This window comes from Mytilus galloprovincialis, chromosome 12 (genome assembly GCF_965363235.1).
Source record: "Mytilus galloprovincialis chromosome 12, xbMytGall1.hap1.1, whole genome shotgun sequence".
In the NCBI taxonomy this organism is placed as follows: Eukaryota; Metazoa; Mollusca; class Bivalvia; order Mytilida; family Mytilidae; genus Mytilus; species Mytilus galloprovincialis.
In genome coordinates this window covers 50,396,401-50,408,904 of record NC_134849.1, presented here as the reverse complement: position 1 = coordinate 50,408,904, position 12,504 = coordinate 50,396,401, and the positions used below count along the sequence as shown (strand labels likewise).

Sequence of the window (12,504 nt, the reverse complement as noted above, 5' to 3'; positions counted from 1 at the left end):
AAAGACGGCTAACCGTTTAAAATGTGACATACAGTCTGTAAAATTTAAAGATCTGAGCAGTGATTGTGAAACTGTTTGCAATGAAGAGCAAATACTTAATGCAGCTGCTACTATTTAACGGAAGCAGATTAGTGAAGTTGTTATCCAATGTGATGAGTATCCATTATCTCAAGACACTTCACTGGATCATTCAATTGCAATTATGCCGCCTGCTTTAAAAACATTTCTGTATTATCTTTTGAATGATGGCGCAAACCCGGCAGTTAATAAATAGTACGAAATACCTATTGACAAGGTTCGTAAATGTATGGCTTTAGCAGAATGTATAGTATATATACATAGACATTCTTTTTCTCCTTTTCATTTAAGTTTAGCATTACAAATGCACCATATCTATGGATCAATAACTCTTGTAGATACATTAAACAGTAATACTATTTTACAGCGAAAAAAAGTTAATTAGTACTATAATAGAAATATTTTCCCCAGTAGTAATACTTCATTCCTATAGCATTGTTTCGTTTTTGCAGTTGTTTTAACTCGATGTTTCTACTGAAGTAACCAAAGAATTGAAATTGCAACCAGGACCTTTGACCCCGATTTAAAAAAAATGCACTATAATTTCTTTTGACGACCGGGATATTTGGAAAGTACACATTCTTAGCTTTCCATTGATATATAATTTAGCCGTATGTTAGGGAGGTGCATTACAAATGTATATTTGGCTTTGATATCACTCGCCTATATAACCTAATGTTGACTGCTGTATTTGGACATTTTTACCAATTATGTCTGTTTGTATTGTTCACGCATCTTTGTCAATATAATGGAATTTGATGTGACTATCGTACAAGTGAGACGTTTAGCTAGCTATAAAACCAGGTTCAATCCACCATTTTCTACATAGGCAAATGCCTGTATCAAGATAGGACTGTGACAGCTATTTTCCATTCGTTTGATGTGATTGAGCTTTTGATTGTGCCATTTGATTTTGGACTTTTCGTTTTGAATTTTCCTCATAGTTTACCTTTTTTTCATAACTAAAGCTTAACTTAGAATTAGAATAGGAATTTTTACAAAGAAGTTGAAGGACGTCAGCGATGAATAAGTATAAAAATCTGAATATACAATTCTAGAGGGGAAATATGTGTGATTATCTTACCTCCTATACATTTCTAAGAATGTGATTGGTTAAAAGCGTCCTCATGGAGACCGTGTATATTTGATATTAGGTTAGAAGGGAGGCGGGGCTTATCTCATACACGGTTAGTAGTGGAGTTACGTCCCTTAATATTCATTATAAGGTAGTAGGGAGGCGGGGCCTATTTCATACACGGTAAGTAGTGGTGTTACGTCCCTTTATAAAAACAAAAAGGTACTGAGAAAAAATCGTAAAGGTTTCAACAGACGAAGAAAGTGATGATTAAGATTGAAATAGATTCATAAAACACATTTAAACCTAACAAGTTGTTATTGTTGGTATCTGTTTTTGTAAGATCAATGGAAGTAGTTTCTTAATGCTAACAGTATTGAAGACTTGCTATTTTGATAGGACACTAGTCTAAATTTCACAAGTTAAGATAGTCGGTAAGATAAATTCGTTACATAGCACACTATGGAACTAATAATATCAACGCGTGTATAACCTACCGTGCGAAAAGAAAACAAGTCAATACTGTCTCGACTTGTATATAAGCTAAAATAGGTAAGGCACACAATTTTCGAATTAGGCGATCTTTCAAACGCATTTCTTTGGGGAATGGAAATAGATTTATTGTACACGTTATAGAAAAAGGGGGTGCATATTCAAATGGAGAGTACAATTAAAACGAAGAATTCGTAAAGAAAATAGATAGAAAACACCATGCTATGAATAAACAAACATTAGTCCACTAAACATTACACATCAGAATATTGTAGAGACATATTCCACAAAAAATGAGTGAACTCAGAATATTCGTTCCGGAAAATAGGTCCTTCTAAACTAGTTACACCACATGTAATGTTCACAGCAAATACAAATCTGACACAGTTATGATTATTGAATATGAGGAAAGGCCGACAACGGTAACATGTATTTCGTCAACTACTACCCTGAGACTTTGGAATAAAATTTGCCTATAGACCTTTTCAAGAAGTCGCCCATCTGTTTGATTTTTATGAAAAAATATCTAAACAAATTTATGATTGTACACATGGTCTTAGCTATAAGTTAACAGTGGCAAATTTTTCATGCACGTTAAGGACGGCGTGGTTTTAGCGGATCATGCGTACACTACGTTAGAAACATAACATTTAAACCCTTTGACCATTTATTTTTTAAAAGGTTCCAAATATGGTATCTGTAAATAAATGCTTTATCTCGCAAAACGTTTGCAGCACATGACATGTAATGATCATGTATACTAGTATATAAATTAAAATTTGTTAAAATAGTTTTTTTTTTTTAAATAATATTTTAAACATTTTTGTCCGGAGAACCTTTATATCTACTCATATTGATACAACAGGAAGCTCGAGAAATTTTTATAACTATTTAGATTGCTAGATTATTATGATTTTAAAAGTACTATGTTACGACCCACCCATCAAAGTGAGGATCAGAAAGCATCGGTTGTCCGTGCTATCATATAATAACTTAAGTTGATACTGAGTGGTGGTGTTTAGTTAACTTGTTAGTCGTCTGTAGTTTGATACTTCAGGATATTATAAGATTTCTTTACATTATATTACGATCAAAACAACTACACACAATGGTAAGTCTTTTATTGGTATCCTGCTTTATATAGTAGGTGCACAGACACACACATTATCATAACAATGGCGCCGATTCTGTGGACAGTTCCATGGACTATGTTGTAAACATGTATCTCTATTCTTGCAAACTAAAGCATAAAACATGTTTTTATCTTTTTAAAAGTAGTTTATCATGTTTTCAATAGAAATAATAGAAAAAAGCAAATATGACTTTGATTTTGTTCGTTTTTGTTTGATTGTTTTTTTAATTTTTTTTTTTATCATTTGTGTTTGATTTTTTGTTTTATTTGCTGAAAAGTTTGAGGAAAAGTGTCCTTGCACAATGAGTGTTGTAAAATTTTGAACTATCCGCAAATTGGTTGCACTGTAGATGCAAAAATCAAAATGCTTACACACTACATCTCATCACTATCAAGATGCATGTACCAAATATAAACCCAATCCTTCAAAATGGAGTAATGGCTGTTGTGAACTTTTAAACTATTGGCAACTGAAATTATCTGCACGACAAATGTAAAAAAAAAACTTGCAAACCGGCTACAAATCAACATTATAAAAATGTAATTTGTCGCAAACTTAACAAATTATGTACAGTATGTAATACATATTTCTTAACAAATTATATTATACAAAACATATTGAAAATATATACCAGCAGGTCCAATCTCAGCACACGTGCAAAAATTATCAATGCACGATAATTTGTAGTTTAACTCAGGACACTTGGTATGTAGGCAGTCCTTACTGGTTCCACTTGAACACGATTCACTGGAGACCAGCACTGAAAATAATTAAAGCTCAATACATACATTCAATTGTAATGCTAGCATATCTTACAAGGCATATTGTCATTTGTTTAAGGATTGCACGATACATAAGATTCTGGTCATCTCGATAGTTATACAACGTATTGTTATGTAATTCTCATATGTTTTTTTTTTAATTTTGTTTTGTTTTGATTTACATATAATGGTTGTTTACATTAAAATATTATGCGTGTAAATGGTAGTTTTTAAATAGCGGGATAACTGAAAAACTACTTCAGTGGTACAATAAAGGAAATTCGAAATTAATGTTTGAAAACAAAACATATTTGATTTACTAGTATTTAAAGATAACACCTTATTCCATAGCACTGACTGACATATGTATTTGTTTGCTTGAAATATTGCGGAAAGAAAATGCTTTTTTTTTTTAATTCTAACAAATGACTATCGTAAGCAATATCAAGATTGAAACATACCTAAATAACACAGAGCAAAGAAACAAACTGCAATTTTCATCTTCCAATATCAATTTCGCTTCTGTAAATGCCTTATCTCACGGACATATACACGCCTGTGGCATATTTCAACACGTTCGTGACATTGCTATTTATACTTGTACTTCACACGTTTATGTTTTTCTTTGTCTAATATGTTCTCCTATTTATTTGTATTGTAGTCCTGTAATATTATGTTGTCATTTCAATGTTATATTTAACTTTGCCATTAAAGTGCGAGGTTTGGCATGCCATAAAACCAGGTTCAACCCACCACTTTTATTCCCCTTTAAAAGTGTCCTGTACCAAGTCAGGAAGATGGTCATTGTTATATTATTGTTCGTTTCTCTGTGTGTTGTATTTTAAAGTTGAGTCGTTTGTGTTTTCTCTTGGTTTTGAGATATTAAGATAAGACGTGGCACGGTACTTGTCTATCCCAAATTCTTGTATTTGGTTTTCATGTTATATTTGTTATTCTCGTGGTGTTTTGTCTGATGATCGGTCAGTTTCTGTGTGTGTTGCGTTTCGGTGTTGTGTCGTTGTTCTCCTCTTATATTTAATGCGTTTCGCTCGGTTTTGGTTTGTTACCCCGATTTTGTTTTTTGTCCATGGATTTATGAGTTTTGAACAGCGGTATACTACTGTTGCCTTTATTTATAAGATTTTAAGCATAAATGTTGAAATTAATGTTTGAAAACAAAACATATTTGATTTACTAGTATTTAACGCCTTATTCCATTGCACTGACTGACATACATATTTGTTTGCTTGAAATATTGCGGAAAGAAAATGCTATATTTTCAATTTTAACAAACAGTGCTTCGGTACTAACTAACATGATTTAACAAATTTTACTAAAATTGTCTGTTTATAAATTTTGAAATTATTATGAAACTAAGGTTTCAACTCCCTCAGGCAAAGTTGGTTTTAGATGAATTTGGCTATTTATTTTAGGTATTTTTGACATATAGCTCTTCAACGATTTTCGATTCTTATCTATCTTCGGATTTCAAATGTTTGGCTTTGAGCGTTACTTTACTGATGAAGGTAAATCCAGAAAAGCGCTTCGGACGCAATAAATTATAAAACGTGTTCTTTTCCATTTTTTACATCACTGGGTCTATACCTCTGCTGGTGGACTATAAGTCCCCGAGGATATCATCAGCTCAGTAGTCAGTGCTTCGGTACTGACATGATTTAACAAACTTTACTAAAATTGTCTGTTTATAAATTTTGAAATTATTATGAAACTAAGGTTTCAACTCCCTCAGGCAAAGTTGGCTTTAGATGAATTTGGCTATTTATTTTGGGTATTTTTGACATATAGCTCTTCAACGATTCTCGGTACTTATACATCTTAGGATTTCAAATGTTTGGCTTTGAGCGTTACCGGGAAAGGTAAATCCAGAAAAGCGCTTCGGACCAAATAAATTATAAAACGTGTTGTTTTCCATTTTTTGAACACCTTTTGAATTAAGAAATATGCTATTTTTTCGAATAAAAATGTAAGTTGATTTTTACTCATTTCTATATTTCCTAAATCCAAATGCTTAATCCCCTGATAAAACTGCACTGTAAAACAATGAAAATATCTATCCATGTTTTATATAGGAATAACTAGTAATATGCTTTACCAGAAACAAATTTGCCATTTTGTAAATTTGTTCTGTAAAATATTTAGTGTTCCTGTTCTTACACTGTATCCTTTTTGGTTTGTATATATCTTTGTATGCGTTTTTTTGGTCCTTCATTAAGAACTTAACCATTCATCAATTAATAGATGTACTTGTTTGCCTCTCCCTTACTTTCTGTTTTTTAAGACTCCATTTGCTTAAACTCCCAAGTAAGATAAATTAATTATGTACATCCTTAACGTTTTGAATAAATCTTTTTTAATACAATTTGATAATTTTTTATACATGCTACAGTGTAAAATCCCATTCTCTGGTCAAATTTGATTGTAAGTATTTCTTATCTCATATGTACTAGCATGAATGCATTTATCTTTAGACTTATTCATGATATTTGACCCAGTGTGTCAGTCAAATTAATGTAAACAAAAGTATAATACGCGGTTCATCAAGAGAAATTATTCTGAAAGAATAAGTAATATTAGTCAATGAGTAAAGATTAGATCCCTTAGATCTTGGAAAGGATCGTGAATGCGTAAACATACAATTCAACTTCAAATTCTGTGAAAATTGGATGTATTATTAAAAGGGGGACATTTTAGAAAAAAAAACTAATGTCTTCTCAAAGTGTTACCTTGTATTATGTGACAAGAACATTATTCCTAATTCTTTATTTTATTCTGAATTATTTATTCATTTTAATATTGTAATATGAATTTGTTCTGAGTCAATTTTGTTAAAACATGTTATTCCAGACCTCTATTAATATATTTGTTGGTAATATACGCATCTTTAAACAATGTAGTTATTTCTGAATTCTGAATCTTAATCCATGTGGCATTATTTCTGCGTTGTATATATTTTTAATAGGTTTTATTCTATAAAAAGTAAGTTTGTTGTTAACAACGACACTATTTTGCACTAATGATAAAAGTTAAATGAATTGTTCGAATAGGACAAAAACTATGTTTGAGTGTGACTAAATTATTGAATGGTTAATATTATTATCATTTTTCTGCTCTTTGTTTCCTTTTTTAATTTTATCAAATTCTTCAAACATCTTCAACCCCTTGGCCATTCGTTTTAAAAAAAGTTACAAAGTTGGGTTTCTGCATGTAAACCGATGCTCTCTAGAGTAAAAATCATAGAAAACATGGCATCTTTATAAAAATTGAAATTGGTTTTTTTCTGAAATACTATTTTAAGCATGTGTCAAGATATCCCTTTAAACTACCAATATTGATTCAGAGGTGTCCAAAAAGAGGTTCTGTAAAGCAGACCCGTCGAGAATTTTTTTTTATTTCTTTTCTTGTTTCTAGATTACTATATGATTTTAACAGTATTAATAATGGCATGTTAGGAATCATCCATCAAAATGAGGATCGGTTGACATAGGTTGTACGTGCCTTAATACAATAACTTCAGTTGATACTGTTTGTTGGTGTTTAGTTTATGTGTTAGCCGTCTTTCGTTTGATATTTTATGATAGTATAACATTTCTGTACATTATAGTACGAACAAAACAACTACAAACAATGATAAGCCTTTTATTGGTATCTGCATTATAAGGTTGGTGCACAGACACACACATTATCATAACAATGGCGGCGATTCTGTGGACAGTTCCATGGACTATGTTGTAGACATGTGTCTTTATTCCTGCAAACTAAAGCATAAAACAATAGTTTATCTTTCGAGTAGTTAACCAATCGAAATAATAGAAAAGAGCAAATTAGGTGTTAAATTTGTTTGTTTTGTTTTTTGTTTGTTTGATTGTTTTTTTTTAATTAAAAGAAAAATGAAAAAAAATGTAAAAGATTAAAAACAAGACCCATTCCCGCGTCTTTGTATTCATTTTATTGAGGTAACATGTATATTGATTTATAACTAATCATTTCATTCCATTGAAACCTTGGCAACTTTGAGAAAAATCTATCCCTGTACAATGAATGTGTTTAAAATATCTTATTATAAGCCAATTTACAGTGGCTGCTACAAAAATCAAAATGCTTACACGCTACATCTCATTTTTCTCAATCTGCTTGTACCAAATAGAAACTCAATTGTACAATATAAGCCAATGAAATTTAAAAATTTTGAATTATTGGCAAACAGGAATTACCTGCACGACAGATGTAAGAAAAAATGCCGAACGGCTTCAACTCATCATTATCATGATTATATAGCTGCTTTTTATTGTAAACTTTGTAAATTTTGTACAGTATGTAATACATATTTCTTAACAAATTAAATTATAAAACATATAACAAAAAAGTACCAGCAGGTCCAATCTCAGCACAAGTGCAAAAATTATCAATGCACGATAATTTGAAGTTTAACTCAGGACACTTAGTATGCAGGCAGTCCTTACTCGTTCCATTAGGACACGATTCACTGGAGACGACCACTGAAAACAATATATGAAATAATGAACGCTCAATACATAAGACTAGCATCTCTTACTAAGTTATACCTTTTAATGTACAAGTATATATTAATTTGTAAAATATGAAAGCTTAATATCAAGAAGACTTTCTTTAAATAGAGTGTTTCCTGTCTTACTGAGGAAACTTCTGCCTCCCAAACATGTCAAAGGAAAGAAGCTGACTTTGGTTTTTTTATACATACATTAGCATATTGCCATTGATTGATGTACATAAAAATAAAAAAAGATATTATCGTAGATGAACTTGAGACAAATATATTTTTAAACAATTAATGGACAACACGTTTACACATTGAATTCTCTAATGTTTTTATGTTTTTGTTTTCTTTTGAACTACAGATAATAGATAATAGTCATCCATATTAAAAAGATACAAATCTACATAGTATTTTTTTTATAACACTGGATATCTGACAAACTACATGGATGGTACAATAAAGGTAGCTCGAAATTAGTTTTTGAAACAAACCATATTTGATTAGTAACTAGTATTTAAAGATAATATCTTATTCCATTGCATGTTTTGGCCGACGTATAAGTTTGCTGAAAATATTGCGGAAAGAAAATGCTATATGTTACATTCTGACAAATTTTCATCGTAATTTATATCAAGTTACGAACATACCTAAACAACACAGAACAAAGACAAATACTGAAAATCTCATCTTCCTGTGTGAATTTCGATTCTGTAAATGCCTTATCTCATAGAAATATACACGCTTGTAGCATATTTCAACATGGTCTTGACATTACTTTAATTCTTGAACTTCATAAGTTAATAATATTTCATATTCAAATGTTAAACGACATTTGAATTGAGAAATAGGCTATTTTCTCGCGTAAAAATGTTAACGTTAGTTGCTTTGTTTCATTCATGTATTTCCTAAATTAAAAATGAATTATCCATTAATTAAACCTATGCATTGTAAAGCAATGAAATCATTTTTTTGAGACCAGCTAGTAACAGGCTTTTTCGGAAAGAAATTCGCTGTCACTTTGTTTATCCAGGCTATACAATATTTGGTGATCAAATGTTCTCACACAAGCTGGTTAATATATAGTACGCTTTGTTTTTACTAATGAAAAAAAGTACTAACGTTTGTATTGGTTAAATTTGATCTTTGTACGCTTAGCAATAGCTATGTGATAACGGGCAACTTTTAAATGTTTCTTTGCCTGCCCACAATAACATTTTTTTTAAAGTCTTTATTAGTCTAAACCTCAAATTAAAATATGTTATTCATGTAAGGCCTTAACGTTTTAAACCTGAATGATTTCATTTGTGATAACATTTAATTATTCTTGCACATATTACAGAGCATTAAATTAGCACACAATTTAAAAATCGTATTCTCTGGTTAAAATGGAATTGTAAGTGTGCCTTATCTCATATGTACCAACATGAATTCATTTATCTTTAGACTGTTTAACAGTGTGTTCCAGTCAAATAAATGTAAACAAAAGTATATCCTCGCTTTCACTCGGTAAATGAAGAGAAATTGCAACGAAAGAATAAGTTATAATGATAAAGCATTACGATTGGATTAAAAAATATCTTGTTAAGGATCGTGAATGCAACTTTTTTTTATATATATAGATTAGACCGTTGGGCCCTTTATAGCTTGTTGTTCGGTGTGAGCCAAGGCTCCGTGTTGAATGCCGTACAATGACCTATAATGGTTTACTTTTCTAAATTGTTATTTGGATAAAGAGTTGTTTCATTGGCAATCACACCACATCTTCTTATATATATTATATAATATAACAACTTATTCTATAAAAATGGGATGCATTATAAAACGACGAAACATTTAAATAAACAATGTCTTCTTAAAATGATATATTTCATTATTTGCAAATTTTGTGTTTCCTTAAAAGAACACAACGGTGCTTTTTCCATTAAAGAACATAATCTCCTGCGGACAGTTGAAATCATATCACAATTTATAATTAAAAATGGTGACCATTTACTATGAAATGCTATATTTGAACACTAATCGGTAGTGTGTCAGGTAGTGTAATTCGTTTTTTCTAGAAAAGGTTCAAATTATCTAAGAAATAGTAGAATTGTGTAAATTTAAAATGCCACATCTCTTTGTATTGTAAAAATTGCGAGAAATAGGGCAATAAAAAGTAATACACCTAACCCCTTCCTACCAAAACAAAAGCTGCCTACTCAAAATCTTTTATTGTTTTGATGTGATCTTTATTTTGAATAAGAGAGGCACGAAGACAAAAATACATCTGAAACTCCAATTGCTCTTTGCCGTAAAAAAAATGCCTACCTTTCTACCCACAGTCTCTACCTAAGGGTAGGGTTTCGGCAAACCAAGATATTTTAAAGTGTGGCCTTGAGCAAGGCATTATTTGGATCATGAAAGCAATGAATTGTTAAAACATTCGTATTTTTCATTATTTAATGTTGATTTCTTTGTTCATTTTAATTTTCTAATATTATACTTATTTTAGTAAATTTTAAAGACATGTTTATTAAAACGAGTTTTGTCAGACGTATATTTAAAAATTTGTACTAGTAAAGACATTTTAAAACAATGCTAAATTTCTGTACTCTTTATCTTTAGTCATGTAACATCAGTTTTGAGTTGCATACATTTTGAAAAGGTTTTATTCTCTAAATTTGTTATAAACAACGACACTAGTTTATAATAATATTTTTTACAGAAATGTTGTAATAGGACAAAACGTATGTTTGGATTTGACTAAATTAAATAGTATTTAAGGTAGCACAATACAAAGATTTTTTCACTCCCAATCAGACAACTTTAAACTGATGTAATTCATTTCATCCTTCTTTATATTTTATAAATGAGGTACCAAAAGAAAGAAGAAAGATTAATCTTTTAAATTGTGATAATTTCATTATGAAATAATTATTACAAATTAATTATTATGTAATTAGTTGCTATATTGTGATGTCCACACTTGAATGAATTTAGCGTCTTTGTTCTTCATAGCATCCCAAAATATTTTATAGATTCTAGTACAACACAGCTTGTAATAATTATGTCATAATAAAATTATCACAATTTGAAGGATTAATCCTTCTTCTTTCTTTTGGTACCTCATTTATAATATTTAAAGAAAGATGAATGGAATTACATCAGTTTAAAGATGTCTGATTGGGGATGAAAAATCTTTGTATTGTGCTACCTTAAAAGGTAAATATAATTATCATCTTGTAGAGGAAAATAAAATTGAGAATGGAAATGGGGAATGTGTCAAAGAGACAACAACCCGAGGCCAGATAACCTCTGTGTATCATACTTGTCTATTAATAAGGCATGTTTGATGAACTAGCGATGTGTTCTGTATTGTCCCTGTTTAAAAAGATGTCGTTGGGTTGTTTTCTCAATGAAACAAAAAACTTCTGATAACAATAATGTAAAGTAAAGATAGCACAACGAAAATGAAATTCTTCTATTGTTCATTTTCGATATTCTGGGTATTGCAGATACTTTCTGAAACTCCTAGACATAGTATTTCTTGTTAATTTGTTATGCTTCCTTGCAAACTTAATTAGGAAACTCATGTGTACTTTGTTACAAATGTTAGAGTAACTGGATATTTACTCTACTTTCCACTATATAGATGATGTTCTTTCACTAAATTATTAAAATTTGGTGACTATCTTGAACGCATCTATCCAATCGAACTAGAGATAACGAATACAACAGAAACAGTTAAGTCGGCCTCATATCTTGACTAACATCTAGAAATTAAATAATGAGGGGCGGTTGAAAACAAATCTTTACAACAAAAGAGATGAATTAAGCTTTCCAATTGTGAATTTTCCATTTCTAAGTAGCAACATTCCAGCAGCACCTGCATACGGGGTATATATCTCCCAATTGAAACGATATTTCCGTGCTTGCATTTTCTATCATGATTTTCTTGATAGAGGGTTGCTGCTGACAAGGAAGCTATTTAACCAAGAGTTTCAAATGGTGAAGTTAAAATCATCCCTTCGTAAATTTTACGGACGCCATCACGAGTTGGTTGACCGTTATTGAATAACCATTTGACAAATGAAATCGGGTATGTTCCTTACGTCGTAACCAACATCCTTTTCCCGTACATGTAACCTACCGAATTAGACTATTTACCGGATTTGTAATAATATGAGCAACACGACGGGTGCCACATGTGGAGCAGGATCTGTTTATCCTTCCGGAGCATATGAGATACCCCCAGTTTTTGGTTGGGTTCATGTTGTTATTCTTTAATTTTCTATGTTGTGTCATGTGTACTATTGTTTGTCTGTTTGTCTTTTTCATTGTTAGCCATGGCGTTGTCAGTTGATTTTCGATTTATGAGTTTGACCGTAACCAAAAAACAAAGCAAAAATACTTAAAGATATAATGAAATACTTGGCACAACTCAGGCATCAG

General features: G+C 30.9%; 2 long non-coding RNA genes across 2 annotated transcripts; both read right to left on the bottom strand.

Moving 5' to 3' along the window:
• Positions 1-2,749: 2,749 nt before the first annotated feature.
• Positions 2,750-4,130, bottom strand: LOC143055431 (uncharacterized). The gene is made up of 3 exons (XR_012972030.1): positions 4,001-4,130; positions 3,410-3,538; positions 2,750-2,885 (listed from the first exon to the last, which is right to left on the bottom strand). It is a non-coding gene; the product is annotated as an uncharacterized LOC143055431 (long non-coding RNA).
• A 3,050-nt stretch (positions 4,131-7,180) lies between these two features.
• LOC143055430 (uncharacterized) lies at positions 7,181-8,832 on the bottom strand. Its single transcript, XR_012972029.1, has 3 exons — positions 8,721-8,832; positions 7,928-8,056; positions 7,181-7,315 (listed from the first exon to the last, which is right to left on the bottom strand). It is a non-coding gene; the product is annotated as an uncharacterized LOC143055430 (long non-coding RNA).
• Positions 8,833-12,504: the final 3,672 nt, after the last annotated feature.